We start from the raw sequence: 19,939 nt of genomic DNA on the forward strand, positions 1-19,939 counted from the left end.
TCTTTTGTGTTCTCTCTCCCAGGCGCACCAGCCAGGACAGGTGAGGTGAGGTGAGGTGAGGCAGGGTAAGCCCAGGTTAGGTGAACAGCAACAAGCAGCAGCATCCCTGAGGGCTGAAGCTCTTCTCCTTTGATCCTCCACAGCAGATATAATCATTGACGGAACCTCAATACCCACCAGAAGACCTTTGGAGTCATCTCCCTGAATTCAAGCTGCACTAATCTCAGTGATCTTTATCTCAACACTTCAAAAAAACGACCAAAGGACCCCCCCCCGCCCCCTCCCTAAAGAAATCTGTTTGTGTCTCAAAGTTCAGCAGAATCTCTTGACCTAAATCCTAATGAGGAGTTTCACTGCACGGGGGGATGAAACAACTCGGCTCTGCCACCTGTTTGTATGCTGTTTGGAGTCTGCTTTCCAAAAAGAGGAGGGTGAGCCAGAGTTTCCCCGTTTGTGTCAAGCTCATAGCTTTTAAACAGATGCTTGTCCCACTGTAGCCAAACCAGCCTCACTTTTAGTGTTGACCCATGTGGTAATTCTATTTAGCTCCTTGCAGACCCCATTAAATTTACCCAAATGACTCAAGCCAAATATATCAAGCAATTTCAGTTTATATGGAGTCGACTTTTAGTGAGTCACTTTTAGTTTTACCAGCATACACGGGTCGGTTTGAAGGAATCCTTGAGGATATATATTTCGAGGATGATTTAAAAGTCAGAGGAGTTTAACTTGCTCCGGTCCCACAGGAGATGTGTTAAAGTGTTTGAGTTATATTGTTAGAAACTTGTGTGGGAAACATGCGTTCCCTCAGAATGAAAACTGTGCATGCCGCTTGTTGACTCACACTGAAGCACAATGTGCAGCATCTGCATCTGACTGAAACTGAGTGACTGATGCGTTTCGGCTACGGCAGAGAATTAGTGGAGTAGTAGGCGGATTATAGAGGAAGAAATTAGTCAAATGTGTTGATTGTCCTCTGTCTAATTTAGCTGAACATCCCCCATAAATTCATCTGCACTCCCTGCTAATCATCTATTACCCTCCTACATGGACAACAACAACACAAAAGCCCATTTCCCTCCGTGGATGGTTAACTGCAATGGTTTTGTAATTGCTTACACGTTGAAATGTCCTCTCCAATTTTAAAGGAAGAAGGAAAAATAATAACAGCAACATTCCTGAGGGGCTGTAATTTTCTTCCGGCGGGTAAAAGTTGTCCATTATGGTCAGGGTCAAGGAACACATGCAACCCCATCATCAGGGCCGCGTGGTCGCCCACATCAGAGCCGCCCGTCACAAGCAGTGGAAAGGCCCCGTCTGTTAGCACAACACGCAGCCAATCACTAGCCAGAGGCCCCAGCTCCTCTGTGAGCTTGCCCCCCCAAACCACGCCGCGTTCTAAATTTAAGCGCACATATTCCGTTGAAATTACAGCGTGCATACCCACCCTTCCCTGCAATTTACATGATTCGCACGCTGATGGGGTGAGCTCGGACAATGCTGATACACTACATACAGAACGTTTCTTTCTTTTGTTCAGAGCAGGTTATTGGTGTTACGGAAAGCTATCTGATAAAACAAGCAGACGAAGGGAGTTTGATTCATTCAGCGATAAACGACATTTCTATCACTCAGAAATGGATCACTGAGCAGGAAACGCCTCTCTTTCACTTAAATCAGACCCCGTGAAAGATCACCTGTCTAACAGCTTTTAAAACAATTGAGAAAAAATGTTTGTGAAAACGAATGTTGATTATTCCATTCAGATAGCCAACAAAAACAAAACTAATGAGGTTATACAAGACTGAGTGTTTTAAGTGTGCTGATCCCATAAGTGTCTGTTGGATATCGTTAAAAAAAACATGAAAGCAAAACAAATTTTGTAGTTGTTACTAAAACAAATCCTATTATTTTTAATCATCGAACTGACCTAGTATGTGACGTTTCTGCCAATCTTCCTTCTTCTAGCTGTGTTGCTGTTTGTATTCATTCTATATTAACCGAATGGCTCACTGGTGGAGGCCAAAGCAGAGATAAAAGAAAACATGTCCTAATAGAAGTGAACCTGAATCCCCCCTTTGTTAACGGGAGAAGGCCTAGGCTGTTGGGGGCTTCCCCTGATGCAGAGTTATTATTTATCTCGCACTCTCTTCCGCAGCGTGTCTTTTATCCCGTCTTCCTCCAATCACCTCCAACCGATCGCAGCAGATGGCTGTCCTTCCCTGAGCCTGGTTCTGCCGGAGGTTTTTTCCTTTTAAAAAGGGGTTTGTCGTTCCCACTGTAAGGGGGTAGTTTGATTGTTGGGGTTTTGTCTTTATTATTGTTGGGGTTTTACTTTATAGTATAAAGTAAAGGTGAATGTTCTTGTGATTTGGTGCTATATAAATAAAATTGAATTGAACTGAATTAAAAATATAATATTTTTTACATCCTATACTTTACTCTTTATCAGTAACTACATTTACCGTAGCTTATTAGGCAATAATATGTCAGTGTACATTTATATACTGCTCTGCTTTAATTTCTTTTTGTTTGTAGATGTTGCATTTCTGTGTGTGTGTGTGTGTGTGTGTGTGTGTGTGTGTGTGTGTGTGTGTGTGTGTGTGTGTGTGTGTGTGTGTGTGTGTGTTTTAGAGATTTTCCACAGTTTTCCTTACTCACATGTAGTGCAAAGGAGGAAACGGCATGAGGTAGCGCACACGACGTCCAATTGCTAGCTGGCTATTCTCACATTGGCACAATCGGACTTTTTACTACAGAATTGGCAGAAGAAAAAAACGGTTAATGTACCATCCGGCATGTGGGGATGATTTCTAGAAACATCCAGGTCTGCAGTGCATAAGTGAAAACGGCTGACTAATTAAACAGGCTTAACTGGTGAAAGTAAATGGCTGTAGGTGTGAACGCTGGCTGGCTGTCTTTTACCTGGTGACAGCCTAGGCTCCAGCCACCCTGTAAACCTGAATTTTGTAAGTTGAAATAAATGTATGGTTGAATAGAAATATAACAAACTGAAAGTGAATACAAGCAGTTAAGGTTTTAAGAATATTTAAGACTATTCACACAATGGTACTTGTGGCCAATGGAGAAACTGTCTTCTGAAAGAGAAAAAAAACACACAACACAGTGTCTAGATATTTGGCATGGGAACCAAATGTCAATCATAAGGGTTTTGTTTTTGGGCATGCACAAAAACACTTCCTCTAGCTAAAATATGCGTCTTGGTTTGTGTGGATGCCCCTTGGCTGCATTAGCTATTTAAATCCAGAGTGGAATTTTACAGGTGTTCGGGGAATGTCAGGCTCCTGTGAACAAAACAACACATACAACAACACCGTCTTAAACATCTTTAGCTGTTGCTGGACCGGAAGTAATTCTTCACATTTTCCTGAGATGCTAACAGTGAGCGCTGTCAAAATCTCACAAGACTGTGTGTGCAATAAGTGCAACGAAAGACATAACAGACGCGCTAACGCACACACCTCACTTGGGAATGCCTTGAGAAACGCACACTGCTGCATGGCGTGGTGCATCTCTGGATGAGTCAGTGGGAACCTGCGGAGTGAAATGTGTTGCAGTGTCTCGGTATTCTGACTATCAGATAATCAGATCAGACATGGTTACAAATATTTGACTTTATTTTTAGAAGGCTTGGTTGCTGCGGTATTTTTTTTTTTTTGTTGTTTTTAAGGATTTGAATCTGATGAAGAGATTGCGTGACTGCGTACACATGATTCGTATAATCCACATGTTTTTATTTTTGCCTTTGACGTAAGAAACACGAAAACAAATATGCCAACAAAAAGAGCAAGCGAACATTGCTTGATGCAAGAATGCTTCTGTCATGAATCGCTGTGCGGCAGGCAGGAGAAGGACCCAGGATGCAGACTCACAGACACGGGGATAAACTTAAAGAACACAGCTTTAATGCTGGCACGGCAGAATACAGGAAATACAGAACTAACTGGGAAAAAGTAAACTAACATTCGCAGGAAGGCACAGGAAGATCCACACAACATGAGGGACGACGTCACGCTGAACAGAGGGAGACGCAGACAGAAATACACAGAGGGTTAACGAGGAAAGTGGGAACACACGGGGAACACAGGTGACACTGATAATCATAACGAGACAGGGCGGGGTGAACTGAACATGACATGTACGGGCGTGAGAGTCACAAAGTAAACAGGAAGTGCACAGAGGTTCAGACAGGAGGAGAGAGAGCACGGGGAAAACACAGACATAACGGGCTGGGGAAACATGAAACAACCACAAAGGGAGACGAGGGCTCATAAATACATAGAGGGCACACAGGGGGTAAAAGCCATGAAGGGAAAACACTTAGGGAACAACACAACAGGGCAACTCAGAAAACATGGCCTAAGCAAGGAACAAAATACAAACATACAAGAAAACTAAGAACACTGGGCCAACATGGCCCAGGACCATGACAGCTTCCTTGTTGTCACCAGTGACGTGAAGACATATAATATAGTCCAGCGGTCCCCAACCTTTTTTACGCCACGGACCGGTTTATGCCCGACATTATTTTCACGGACCGGCCTTAAGGTGTCACGGATAAATACAACAAAATAAAACTAGTACCGGTACCGAAAAAAAGGAGATTTATTCATAACACACATGAAAAGACCCAGGAAAACCGAGTTAACGATAAAAACGATAACAAAATAACGCTGAAAACCGATAAAACCCCTGAAAACCATACATTTCACACCCGAGCCTCAACTCTCGCGGCCCGCTCCAAACGACTCACGGACCGGTACCAGTCTGAGGCCCGGGGTTGGGGACGGCTGATATAGTCAAATGAAAAGAATCTTCTTCCGGACAAAGTTTCATAACTAGTCTACTACTCCAACCCAGACAGGTCTGAAAAATGAAGCCAGTGCATAAGTGTGTTAAAACTGGATTCTTTCCTAGAAATAGCAGAGAGTGACTTCTCTGTTTACAACACGACCATATTTCAAGACATCTAAAATGATCCTTCAGCTCCGCGGATCTCTCTACACTTTTCCCATAGTCGCCAGGTTCATGATTTATTAAACACAACATGATACTCCCTTTGTGAATCATTTCCCCATTAGAGTCAAAATGGAGGATATTTCAGGGTGGGTGTACCTTGTGATTGACAAGCTATTTTTGTATGACGCTCCACTCTCAGAGCACTTTGTGAAATCAGAGCCGTCACCATGGTAACCAAGAAAACAACGTTTTAAAAGACAGGGCATCCCTGTATTTTTAAACCCAAGCTGACACTAATCCTAAAAATCATACAAATGTGAAAAAAGCTACGACCTGTATGACTTAAATTTGGTTCTCTGGTGTAAAACTCTCATTAACTACAACAAACTGCGGTGAGATTGGGCTGTGAATGAGCATGCAAGCAAGGTGCCTTTCATCAAAATGTTTATCGTACCTGTGCATTTTGGTTCAAAGTCTGTGGTAATGTTTGAAATTGCACAAAAACAATAAATCGCTGAAGAGGTTCCTAAAGTTAGCTAACACTTGCATACATTACCTCAGTATGGGTTAGAGGCACTTCTTGCCCGGACACCTGTCCCATTTCAACTTTTTTTTTACTTACTATCTCCTAATTGATAAGAATAAAACCAAAAAGTTCTTGATACAAAGAATGAAAAGCAACCCACTCAGACAATTTTAAGTTTCCATGCCCACTTCCTGTCCTGCTGAGCTAACTGACTTCACATTTCAAGAATGACATGGTTTTGTGACGTTGACATCAGGAACAAAGACGTGGTAGTTGTAAACAAATCAGACAGAATTTAGATGCACATGAATACAACTGATTTGAAAGTGTTGCCTTCACTTCTTTAAAAAAAGGTACCAAAAAAACTAAAAAAAAAGCCCATAAAAACAAAACAGGTGACACTAATCCTAGTTTGTGTGCAGGGAGAAAATGGTGTCTGACCATCTGTTTGCAATCATGTAATGAACAGATCAGCTGCCATTTAAGAAAATACAAATAAAAACATATTAATCAATATATGCAATAATCTAATTTGATATTTCTCAAAAAATCAACACAATCATCTGCCCTTGTACGGTTCAGTATTTGCAGTCACACTGCGATCAGTTTGGATCAGGGTCATGAGTTTAAATCATGTTTGCTGGGACGGTAACTGTATAAAGGAATAGTCTTCTTCATCTTTGGCTGCTCCTGTACTCCCAATGGCAAACCACACTGGCTGGGGTCCACATGTTTGATTTGGCATAGATTTTTACTCTGATACCCCTCCTGACACGACGCTGCCAGAGATACGGGTCTCCTCCTGCTCTCAACCTGGCACATTTCAAACACGTAGTGTCAAAAGTGATAATTAAATATTGCAAAAGGCTTGTTAAAGGTTGCATTTGTTAATGATGAGATTTCATAAATGTCACCCATTATTGACTTTTTTCATATGAAGCGCTTACACTGGCAGTAACACTCAGTTTATAATCCAGCTGTATTAATAGGGGTGGTCACAATGCAGGAAGGTTACGTTCTCATCTCTGATCTGCCCTGTGGGTGAAAGACAGATGAAAACCATTGGAAGTCAGAGACCCAGGCAGCTCTGCCTCAGAGAAGCATTTTAATCCCCACTGAAGCATCTTTATTTTGGATCCATTTCAATATGTCAAACAGGTTTTTAAGTAATGAAATGTGGCATCCGTCCAGCGTGAGTGCATCATAGCTGGTTGTCACTTTTACAGTTCAAGGCGAGCTTTGTTCAGCAGTGATGCGGTTCAGTCATTTGCTCAGGTGTGTCTAAGGCACCACAATGGTACGCTATCGCACAGTAAGTGCTTTTGAATAGGAATTTGTTCATTGTCACATAAGATGGAGAGCCGAGGGGGCTTTGGCATTTGAAAAGGCCATATTTGTGGGCCTCCTCTGTGAGTGTTTACTTTCAAGGACAAATGAAGCCATTGAGTCGCTGCGAGCTGTGAATGAGCTCCTTCTGTACACACAGGCTTTTTAAATGCACATCAAAACAACCTCAGCAAACCCAGGGACACATTCCTCAGGCGTTTAATGTGAGGGCAAATAGGCAACCACTTCAATAAAATACCTCTCGGATGGAATTGCATAAGTCAAAAAAGCAGCTCCAGCCAGGCCGGGGTGAGACTCAGGGAGCGGGGCTGGTTGAAATTTTACCTGAAGTTTGTAAGGCTATTTGTTTTCTTTTAATGAAAGAGGATTTATTGTGTAGGCAGTTTTACACCAGACATACATGCAACTGGTATGTACAGGTACAAAAACGTGATTGAGAGCAAGCAGAGGCCGTCGTTGCCCGAGGTGCTGATCAGCGCCACCACTTCATTCATCGAATTGCTGTAAACTATACAGAAGAAGAGAAAGAAAACATGTCTATTTTTACGTGTTGTCTTTTTGAGGTTGAAAAGACAATAACAAGCCGAGCTCCGCGAAGGCCATCCTATTTTAATTATATTGTACCAAAGCTCCCCAGCCCCATCTCCCTCCCTTTTCCGCAACCCCTTCCCTTCACAAACACACACAAAAAGGCATCACATTACACGCTAACATCCCCGCTCCCCGCACCATGTAATTATACAATCTGCAGAAAACATTTATTTTTAGGGTCAGTAAATGTTTGAGTTCTGCTCGAGAGTGCGAGGTTGAGCGAAAAAGGCAGGGGTATTTCACTATAAATTTTTAACAACTCCAGCTTCATTGTCCAGTTTGGTGATTTTATGATCGGTAGGCGTTCACTTGAGTTGAAACCAGTTCCAACTTCGTCCAAGAAAAGAAACCGAGCCCAGCTTTCTCAGTAACAGGTGTAACTGGTTAAAGCTACTTTGATTACCTTATAATGGGTGGATTTTCAGAGTAAAGGTTGGAATTCTGTGCATAAGTTAGTGATTCAGAGAATATAAATACCATTTTAAAGTTTACTGATATGATGAGGAATTTCAATAACGCATCTGTGCCTTGGACAAACACAAAGTGAAGCAATAATATATCATGATGCCAAGTCAGATATTGTCAGCTTTTATGTCTTTTTTGTGTTGCAATATCAGTGACTTGCACTCAGCTTTCTTCCTCAGCTGAACAAAGCTAAGGAAACCCATGTAGTTAAGAGGCTGATTGTGTCATAAAATCAGCCTGTTTCAAAGAAATTAAAGATTCGCTTTCCTTCCATTTTAATGAAGCACTGGACAGAAAGTCTGGCTTGAAAGCCAGGACGGTCTATGGCGTGCAAATAAATCTGTGAGTCACTGGGATTGGTTGACAGCCCTATCGAAGCCTTAAATATGTAATGTATTAAGGCCGTGTAGATGGAAACGAAAATCTTAGTCATACGATCTTTAACCCCCGTATGAGTAACACATATTTTTTGGACATGAATTTGTGTGTATGATATGAAAGTTTCTGAGGTTCTGTGTAATAACAGCTGTACGAGTGCTGATTGGTGCACTGTTTTTCTCTCTTTTGCAGTGAGGAAACCCCAAGTAAAACCATCTTCCTGTGATTTGTTTTTTTTTTTTCAACAGCTACAGCTGTTTGTGTAACCAACCAATTCAACAACCGTTTATTTTGTTTTACATAGTTGATAAAGCATATAGAAACACCTCAAAACTGTACGCATTTAACTGTAACAGCTCCAAATCAACAGCTGTAAAGATGGCTAATTCTAACGTGTTGAACTTTTGAACTGTAAAGACTTACCGAAAAGCAGAGCTATGGATTACGACTCTTACCAAAATAGCTTCCTTTTTTTTTTTTTTTTTCAGATTTTCCCTGAAAAAAATGTTCACAATAAATGGCCTGTATTTATATAGCGCTTTACTAGTCCCTAAGGACCCCAAAGCGCTTTACATATCCAGTCATCCACCCATTCACGCACACATTCACACACTGGTGATGGCAAGCTACATTGTAGCCACAGCCACCCTGGGGCGCACTGACAATAAAGGGTTAAGTATTTAGAAGTTACTTGTACATGTAATTTTAACTGGTGACGGTGAGAGAGATTTCTTCAGGTATTAAATACAAAGTACCTTTTTTATTCCTCACATGCTCCAGAACACTCTGTCCTGTATGTACCCTATGAACTGTGCATCACAGGTAACAGTCATTCGTCTCATCTGTCGTGCTGGTAGCAAAAGGACAAGACCGCACATGGTTTCATCTATTATTACTCATCCTAAGTTCATCAAAGAGGCATTTTAATGTTAAACAGAACAAAGAATGAGAAGGGATAATTGCTGCTGGTATAGGCCGTGACTTGCTTTCCAAACGCCTAACCCGATCACGTTTTTCTTATGGCAGACTATTTACAGGTCTTTACATCACATCTCATTGTTCGAGGTGTGCTCGGGCATGATGACTGCAGTGTTAACGCTGGGTAATTAGCACATTTTATCTGTGAAGTTCGTGCGACCTGCAGGAGGACTGCAGTGAGTGTACACCTTCCCAGTCGCACGTTCTCCTATTACGAATATCTTGCAAAGGTCAAGGCCTTATCTCGGGTTCAAAATAAATTAAATATTTGCCATAGGTGTTGTTTAATCTGGTGATGTGCCTATTTTTAATCTAATCTACAGCAAAGACTGAGTGTACCCCTCCTTATGTGGTTTATCTTATTTACTGCAGTCTATAGGTACCTATTTATCAAGAACTTTTTACCTACTTTTGCACCTATTTGTGCAAAATGAATAATCCTTTACTCCTTGGTTGATCCGCAAGTTACTGACTAATGTGTCCTAGCTGCTACATTTGCTGCAGGTTTTGTTTCAGTGTTGTTAATACCTCAAACAACCCTAAATTTTCACGCAAAAGTGTCCTAATTATTCTTCTGTCAAGGTTAAAGACCAGAATTGACCTGCCTCCTGGGTTTGGAAAGACCTGCCTGAGGAGCCCCACCTGGACAAATAACTCACAAGTATCGCTCATGTAGTTTCATAAAATTTTGCCTTTGACTTTCTTTATCTGTTTTATAGTTGGAGTTTTTATACACACACGGCGGTGCATGCCGGGTAAAGCAGAGCGAGTGTTAAACTGAATCTCGACTGATCAAAGGAAGCCGCCGCTGGATGACTAAGGTGCGTCATTATGAGATCGGCAGGATTTAATCAGCTGCACACAAGAAATCACTTGCATGTGCCAAGAAATTCACTGTGGAACTTTTTTACCACCACAGGAAAGTCGTGCATTGCTTTGTTCGAGGAAGAACGCACATACAAATGAATTCAGTAATCACAGGGCACAGATGCATGCAGATGCTGGAAAACACCTCTGTTTCTTGTAGCTGAAATCCTTTTTTCTAGCAGTATAAATGAGATTTGCTTCTATTGTCATTCTTTGTTAGTTTGGGGACAGAGAGAGACCTCAGGGCTTACAGGTTCATTACTGGCACATAGTGTTTGGTGTTGATGAGAGACGGGACGGGGGGTGGGGGGGGCTTGCTTTGCCCAAGATGCTATCAGATGACGGAGCTTTACCTCCACTGGTTTTTTCTGTAATTAAAGAGTGTGCCTAAAAAGCCATGGCCACTAATCACCTCCTCTCGTGGCCTTTCCTGGTCTTGTCCATACACGTCCAAATCATAATTAGGAAGAACATCACTCATTTCAGATCATTTCCTTACAGCTAATTGAAAGAGTAACTCTAATGCATTTGAGTAACATCTCTGAAATATGACACTGCAGGACAAAATCCGGAGCCTACGGGAACACAGTGCCTTAAGGAAACCACTGAGAAGTCTTGTCTGCGTTAAGCTGGAAGCTTATCTACGACACATCTCCAGTGCCGCTTAAAAAGTCTGCAATTGAGGGTTGTCACAAAAGGAGAAGGATGATGAGTTAAGCCGGGCTGCTGGAACGCACAGGCTTACTGCAAAGGTTACAATTTACATCAAACATTGTTCTAAATCTTCATCCCTTCAATTAATGATTTCACAGCATTTGTTTGGTTTCATTTTACAAGTGCGAGACACTAGAACGAAAACTACCTGACTGAAAACAAGGTGGTGTCCGTTTTGCTTTGGGTCTGAAAATGAATAAAAAGAACTTGGTTGTTGTTACAAGAGAAGGGATTGTTGTGTTTGAATGGGGCTAACGTGGAATTAAACATAGCATGCGCATGACATGAAAATCAAACATTTAATAGAATTTAATTTCACTAGAAAACTCTGCAAGGAGTCTACTTACTTTGTATTTAGGGCGCCAGAGAGCTAAACTTTAACTTTAAGTCCGTGGGTTGAGCTGGCGAGCCATACGCCAAAAGGACTCCTGCGGGGGCCCAGGTTTGATTCTGCCCCAGGCCATTTCCTGCACGTCATTTCACCCATCACTATCTGGCCCTTCTCTACTGTCCTGTCATGAAAACAGGCCAAAAATAAATTTTAAAAAAGTGTACTTGATTTAGGTACATCATCCATTATCAACGTGGCTAAGCATCATAATACCAGAAAGATGCTGCTCACTGAGAACTTTGTAGAAAGACGAAACCTAACCTCTGTTACACCGGGGACAAAAACATCTGGGACAGCAGTCGGTGTTCTGTTTCTGTGATGTGACTACAGCCATCAGTGTCATCTCGTCTCCTTTTGGGTGTTCGGTTTGGAAGGCCTGCGAGAGATTAAAGGTTCTTCCAGTATGCTTCCTCTTCCTCTGATGAAGTGCCCATGCGCCCCTTCTAATTTGCCTCCTCCTGCTGTTTGCTTTGCGCGCAGATTGAAGCCTTTGAAGTGGTGAAGCTCTCCAATGATGCAGACGTATGTGTGCGTGTGCTCTGGGGGGGTTTTTGTACATCTGAATGTACCAGGACTGGTGTGATAATACGAAATATTTGAGTTCAACAAAAGGTAGGTTTCCTGCTGTCCTCATTCCCATGTAACACAATGCAGGTGAACAATAGAAGCAGATTCAGCCACCGTCATTATCCACCGAGATTTACTGTGAGCTTGTGAAACATGAGCCCCACACACACATCCCTGACTCCACTGATGAGTTAACCTCTCGGCTATCTGTATGACCATCAGTATAGGGTTTTGTTTAAGTGTTGTGTTTCCAAATGCTACTATATATAGTTTGTTTTTATTTTGGTTTACATATGAGAATAGATAAAATCAATATTTCAACACCCCCCCTCCCCAGATCACTTTCATGCTGATTATCCAACACCTAACATGACCCATGCTCATTTTTCAGCCATGACCAAGCTTCTCCAAAGCTTGTAGCATTAGTGCTGGGTCCAGCCTGTTTAGCGGTCTCGATATGTAATTATTCAGTGACCGAAATCGAAAGTATCACTCTAAAGTTTCACCTCAGAGAGAAATAAATGTCCAAAATTAGCCTCGCACTTGTCTCTCTTCTGCTTCAAAGTTCTCTAAAAGTGAGGCTCGCCTGGTTTCTGAGCCTGCTGACGAACATTAAAGCACTCCCTGATCTGATAGCAGAACGGTCTATGATTAGTTGGGAGGAAACAATGGCTTTAAAAGGAACACAAGAAAGAATTCAAAACACCGATACGCAGCGAGAAAGAGAGCGCTGAGCCAGATATTGATTGGAACAGTTAATTACAGCATCCTGCAGGAACAACCTGGAGTCCAAACATAAGCGTGGCACAGCTGAGGTGGGGGAGATAAGTGCGTTTAAACACAGGTTTGTTTCGGTGTAGCGTGGCAGTACGCAGGCAGTGTGCAAACGACAGTGTCGAGGATTTCAGTGCTAATGTAAAGTCATTGAAAAAGCCAAGTCCTAGTATATATCTGAAACTTAAAACGTAAGCATAAAGACTCACTATTCAATTTTACATGTTCTTGGAGTGAGCTGATTTCTGCTGGGAAAAGAGTAAAACATGTATTCCAACATCCAAACACACAAAAGATAACACAGACATGAAATGTTGGCAGATCTCGGTTTCACCCATTTATTCTGGTCATGTCCGCAAAACATTTGTTGTAAACTTGTTCCGACTTTGTGTCTGTGCTACCCTTTTTTTAACCTTTGGGTATTCAGCTTTGGAATTATATGACTTTGCTTTGGGTTGACAAAATAATACAGTGGAGAGGCCATCCTCTGGAAGATCTAACAAAGACAAAATGCGTGTTTGCTGAACTGGCAGATTTTTTTTTCACTTGTTATGGTTAAAGTTTTAGGAACTCACTACCAAATATAATACCAAAATACATTATATGATGGGCTTTTTTTTAATTTCAGTTCATTGTCTGTGTTTCATCCAACGCGTCACTGTGACAGCAGAGACACGCTACTAAGTTTCTGTAGTGTTTTCAGCCACAGCAGCAAAAACAAAGCTAATAGATAGATAAACACTTTTATTATTGTCACGTGTTACGTGACCTGAATGCAGTCCCTGATTTCATACATGAGCCGTGTGACAAAGAAAGTTTTCACATGACTCTATGCTTTCCAGTGAAAGAACCAATCACGCCCCATTCAGTACCTTGGAGAACCATTTTTAGCAGGAATAACTTGAAGTAAATGTTTTCTGTTTAACTTTATCCGTCTCTAACATCATTGTGGAGGTATTCTTCACCACTTTGTTTTATTAAGGTTTGCAAACCTTTTGTTGATGCGCAGCTCTCTTAAGGTCCTGGGTCAGTGCAAGATCTTTATTCTTTTCTTTTGCACCCATCCTGTTGTAGATTTCCTGGGAAGATTGTGGAATCGTGGCACACACCCTCAACCTAACTGCCAAAACCTCTGCTTTTATAGAAATGCTCACACTTGCTGATGATCAATTAAAATCAAGTGCAGTTGATTAGCGGCACCTGGCTGCTCCTATCAAATTATTAGGGGCGAACTTTTTACAGGACCCCTGTGAAGCCTTTCTTTTTCACATGACTGCGTACATCATTCACTTTCACTGGCATTGGGCCGCATGTTGTCAATCGAAACAGCTGCACTGTTTCCACATTATTGGGGTATTTTCCACAGATTTTAAGGTGGTCCCCATTTCAGAAGGTCAACACAACCAACAAGCTGCTGGCAGCCGAGTCCCCTCATACCCCTCAGTAATACAATAATACAAGGACCCCCTGACAATGCAAGTGGCCCCTGACAATGCAGGGCTCCCATTAACATAGACAGGGGACTAAAGCAGCAATCAATTCAGGACTCCCAAAGAGACAGACCAGGACTGCAGACGTCTGGGCTGGGGATTTAACCGGAGGCCTAAGGCCATCATACCTGACTGTAGGCAACCTGAGACACAGACGGGGGAAGGAGAGGGAGCTGCAGAGACATTTGGAGGGTTGAATGCATTGTTGTCTAATCTTTTGGGAACAAAATAATCTAAACTATTAAAAACAGCTGTTGGTGATTTCCCTCGCATCTCCGCTTTTGTTGTTTAATTATTCTGCAAATTTTGGGATAAACATTCAGCAGCCACACAGGGAAGCACAAGACTTTGAAGCTTCTCTTATTCGAGGCACAGTGGGATAGTATGGACCGGAGTAGTAGAGACTCCTAGTGTCAGATACCGCTCCCAAAATATGTACCCTAACAACATATAACACTTAGACATTATGATTAATGATACTGGCACAGACCAAAGGGCTCGAGCAGGTTGAATTTGTTGTTTTTAACGCGTTGTGTCAAGAACGGTCATCAGGAATGTTTAGTCTCTCCTTATCACGATCTCGATACTGCAGCATAATCCGATTTTTTTCATCATTTTATTACCATTTGTTACTTTTATTTTGAAATTCACTTGCTAACTCTGACTCTTTTTCTACTAAGAGGTTAACAAGCATTAGCAAATTTAGAATCAAACCTCAGTCATCTGGCGATACAGTACAACTTTTTCCAGCCTTAAAGAAATGAAATGAAAGAGCAAATGAAAGAGTTAAAAAAAATGTGCACGCACATATGCATGTGTTTTTCGGTTGTGTGTGCGCACGTGTGCATGTGTTTTTCGGTTGTGTGTGCGCACGTGTGCATGTGTTTTTCTGACACTGCATAAATATTTGCCATCTCTAACCAAATGAGTGTGCTGATGTGGATTTAAAAGCTAACATTACAGAGGATGAAATAATGAGCTTGTGGTTTCAGGGAGCTGGAGGGAAACACGCTTGGACAAATGAGGACGGCGAGTAAATGGGGCTTTTGTTGAGCTCCCTGATACTTCTCGCTCTGCACAAACAGAAAGGAGGTGTCGCAGGTGATTAGGAAAACAAATGTCAAGTCCTTTCAGTCTGCTATCAACTCTTCTAAGCACAATCCTGCACAGGTGCATAGTGCGTTCGTGTTAAAGTGAGTGTGGTTATACTGTTTGACTCAATGTAGCCTCCTCCTAACACATGTTACTCTACTTTTGCCTCCAGAGATAAAATTTGGCTAAATCTCACCAACATTTGTTGTTTCGGTCTCAGACACCGGGACATGTATTCTGAGTCCCAGAGCCACTTCAAAGTGGCAGATTAGTCGAACGAACTGTTTCTTTCTGCAAAGCGAGCAAACAAGTTAAGGTTCCCTATGTTCCCTTCTCAAACAGGTTCAGTCAGGAGTTGCAAGAAATGGAACAGAAAGATCACTTGCAGCCAAAGACCCACTGAGCTGCAGGGAATTTTACGCAGTTGTCTCTGAGAATATCATTCCTTTAACTTGCCTTACCTGTGTGACTTAATGTTTCTCACGATGGGTAAATAATTACAAAATAACAGGCCTGAGCGGCACAGATTGTTCTACTTTAAAAGGCAGACGCAATGTACCTAGTGCGTCTTTGGTTTATTTTTCTGTGTCTGTCAACAGAAGTGCATATTTCATTTATGATGCTCACAAAAATACTTGCGAGTTTAACATTTTTTTTTTCTGGGATGTTCTGTACAAGTAGCCTTGCGGTCATTTCTATAACCGTTTTAGTGTCTTAAGATGTAAACAAAGCTGAACAGTTTCCAAGGTTTTTTTTCACTTAAATGGACATTTTACTGTGTTGTGTGTCTCCAGGAAGCAAACCTGTAGATATAAAAGGAAACAAGCAGATTTGTAACGTAATAAGTGCTTCACTGGATCGGTTTGGATAATAATAATTTTCAAAAAAGAAATGTAATAAAAAATGTTAACAACCACAGTAAAAATATCCCAGCATGCAGCTCACCCAAAGACTTTTATATGTCTGCTTCAAAGGCGACATGAATCTGTGCCTGTTAAACACTTTGAGGGTGCGGTTAAAGATGAGACCTGAACAGACAGGTAAACACACACGGAATGTAGTAATAGTTTTATAAGCCTGTTCAACACACCTACACGTTGTCTTACACGTCTACAAAAACACGTCCACGGTTGATTTATAGGCATAACTTACACACAAGCGTCTGATAGAAACCTCGCTATCATCCAACTGCCGTGTGCTCAACGTATAGTCGTGACATTAATCAAGCTGAAAAATTAAAACTCGAGGCTCACAAAAACCCCTTGACACTGATGAATCAGCTTCACCTTATCAATGGAAATACAGATAAGTTACAAATGAGAAAAAAAAAGCAAATTACTGCAAAGCTCATGTCAACGCCCAATGCTTTGCAAACAGTTGTGACATTCTCTGAACTTTGCATTTACCTTGGATGATAGCAGGCATATTATCATCTGTGAGAGTGACAAAAAGCATGCTGATTTCTCCGAAATGTACTAGGGCAGAAGAAATGGGGGCGGTGAGGGGGGTTAATAAATAATAGGTTGAATTTCTGTAGATTTCTCATATCCTTTTCTTATTTTTTCTTCAATCATAAATTGATTTTCTTAACCATTCCCATTTGGACTACTTATATAATCTGACATTCAAACTTGTGCCAAGCCTACCACCTGGAAAGTGTCAGCATTTCCTTAGCCCGTCTTCTGAGAATTTGGCATCATTATTACCCGCTGAGCCAGTGTTAGCAAGACGCAACATGAGAAGCAACAATGGAGAGAAGGCATAACTGCTAAGCTGACTGATAGCTGGAGACATTTCACATTTACTTCAAAGGGAAAAGTGAAGCAGAGATGGATTTAACAATTGAAACCCGTTTATACAGGCTCATAGAGAATGTGCTGCTTCCAAAAACTGACCCTTTTCTGTTACCCTACTAGTGTTTGCGTTGCTCTGTCGTTTGTCAGGAAAGGTGGAAATTTTTCACTGACAAATGAGCAATTACTTTACAAAATAAGCAACGTCAAGAAAGTTGTGTTTGTATCTTCAGTACCTTCGCCTCATTTCTCTCTCTCCTTTAATACAGCTGTATCTTTAGAATCAAGTGTCACATCTTTCATTACCTCTGGGGTCAGGCTTGGGGCGCTGAGCCGTCTCCATGCATGAGGAGAATCCTGTTCTTACTCATGTTTATCACTGCGGTGCTGAGGAGCTGCTGATTGAGGAGGTCAGTGTTAACCGGGGATTAACCCTTCCCTCTTTCTGGTTGACCAGGGGGTGATGGGGAGCTCTCCAGCATCTCACTCAGCTCTCTTGTTTTTACTTCTTTTGTCTTGAGGAACCTGTAAAATATTTCAACCATTTAAATAGCGTTTGTCGAGAGGTTCCCTGCTGTCGGTGTGGATGAGACCTCACCGGTTCTCCGATTTAGGAGACACCGGGTGTCTCCATAAATTCACTCCAAGGAGTTAAGATTAGAATTTCTTTTCTTTAAGCACTCTCTGAGATCCCTGTGTCGGTCTTTTTCCTACATCATTATAACGTTTGCCTAGGATCAACATTGCGACCAATGATATACATGTATGAATCTTTAGCCACCTGAATTGCTAATGCTAATTCAGATAGCTGATGCTAATTGTAGCTCAGGAGGTAGAGCTAATCAGAAGGTTGATAGTTCGATCCCTGACTGCTCCAGTCATCGTGCCAAAGTATCCCTGGGAAAGATACTAAACTCGAAGTTCTATTGGAGTCTGAATATTAAGTAGAAATAACATGCTTGTGCTTGTTTGAATTGTGTGAATGTAGCATGTCATTCAAATCAGTCCAGTTACCATTCACAAATAGCTAAAAGGTAAGCTAATGCTATTAAAAACTATCACTAGCAAACCAACTTGAATAACGTAAACTTGGCTTACAGGAAATCGGGTGTAACTTCATAATATACTTTTTATATTAACGAATGAACAAATATGACACATTAAATGCTTATTATTTGTTCAGGAAGAGAGTTTTATATAAACAAAGGCATTTTCTTTTCTTTTTTCTCCATATAGCGGAACTGTGACGTCACAATAACCTGATTGGTCATTTGGGCCAACATTAATATGCTGATGCAGGACCAACACCGACACATCTGTATGTTCAAAAAAGTGACGCCACTTAACATTTGGAGCACATGTGTTGCTCACTAAAACTGTCACATGCACAGGAGAGGGGTAACGATAGCTTGCACTGACTGCAAACCCACACGGCCCTTCAGATTACTGCAAACAGCAGAAAATCAGCTTAGGCAGAAAACACTGTGCTTGATTAAAATGTACGTCAAAACAAAAAGGCTTGTTTTGAATCATGGGTAAAGGATCATCAATTTTTTTTTTCCATCAGGTTTTTTTTTGTTCTGAAAGTGTGGCAATGGAAGCAAATAGAAAAGCTCAAGTGAATTCTAATATTACATTTGGTTTCTAATTTATTACTGTGTAATCGTTTTTAAAGCGACAAGTTTATAGCTATTTCCGCTGCCAAACAGTACTGATGATGGTGAATTTTTTTACAACATCTTATCGTTTCTGGGCAGTTACACATGAAATTATCGCATTAGTCACACAATAATTAACTGTGCAATCAGCAAAAAACATATGGAGGCTAAAGGTCTACTGGGAGACTTTCTATGAATTGCCCTGAACTTGGTCTGAGGACACTCCAAAGCTCCCTCTGGCCACCGTGACCTCCCAGGCAGTGTTTGCTTTCTGGCACAGCATGAGCATGTTTTCACTGTGGATCCTGGGCTCATAAAACACGCTAATTAGAGGGCATCCTTTAGCTGAGTGCAGCTATCAGTCAGTCATTTTATGTTTATGACCATTTTTTGTGTTGCTGTAAAACTCCGCTGAAGTGGTGTATATCAGACTTAAGGAGCCCGGGAAGAGATAAGATACATATAATGCCTCTGTATCAGCACTGAGGCTAAGCCTGTCTCTGCTGGGCTGTAACCCTTGGTCAGGCACCAACACACGCCACTGACATCGCCCACGCATGTTTCCAAAGCCAAGAACTCTGCATGGGCTTATGTAGAAGTATGTTGTTCAAAATATCACTGGCATAATCTTCACGAGCAGGCTTTTGAATCTGGAGTCAAATCCATCTTTAAAGGCAGCTTCAACTGCCAGGCAAGGTGCAAGGGAAGAAAACTACGGATTAATTAGCGTAGCAAAAAGTTGCACATTTTTACTGTACTGCATGAGAAAGGAACAACACTTCGGGTCCCATCGAGCAAGCATGAGTGAGTCACAGCAACTTGGGCAAACATCGTTGTCTGGCGTGACTCATAACCACTGACACATGGGTATCCAGAACACGTGGATGGGTGCACAGCAGACAAGCCCAGGCATAGGGTTGCAGCCATTTACACCTGAATTAATTCCTAAATCTACCTCACACCAAACCATCCTCAAGTGTGTAAACACGTGAATATGCATGTGAATGCATACCAGGCTTTTGTTTCATGCCCTTTTTTTTTTAATTCTTTGTTGTGTATCTGGATTAGTTCTGCAGCTCCTGCTCCTCCACCTGCTCACATGGTCATACACACTTGTGATTAACAGCCCAGTGCAAACAGCAACCTCTGACTCATTGCATCAGCATGCAAGCTGTCTTCTGTCTTTTGGCTCTCAAAACTTCCCATCACACTTTTCAAGACTTTCCTAACAAAGGATGGGAAAACGTCCCTTGGGTACATTTTAAAAAGTTCAAAGAAATGTGTGCAACTTTCTAACTTAATTTCTGCTTCTATGGCTGGTTGTCTCT

This window comes from Diplotaxodon limnothrissa, linkage group LG18 (genome assembly GCF_057381915.1).
Source record: "Diplotaxodon limnothrissa isolate DT_005_m linkage group LG18, D_limnothrissa_male_GT1.1, whole genome shotgun sequence".
NCBI lineage: Eukaryota > Metazoa > Chordata > Actinopteri > Cichliformes > Cichlidae > Diplotaxodon > Diplotaxodon limnothrissa.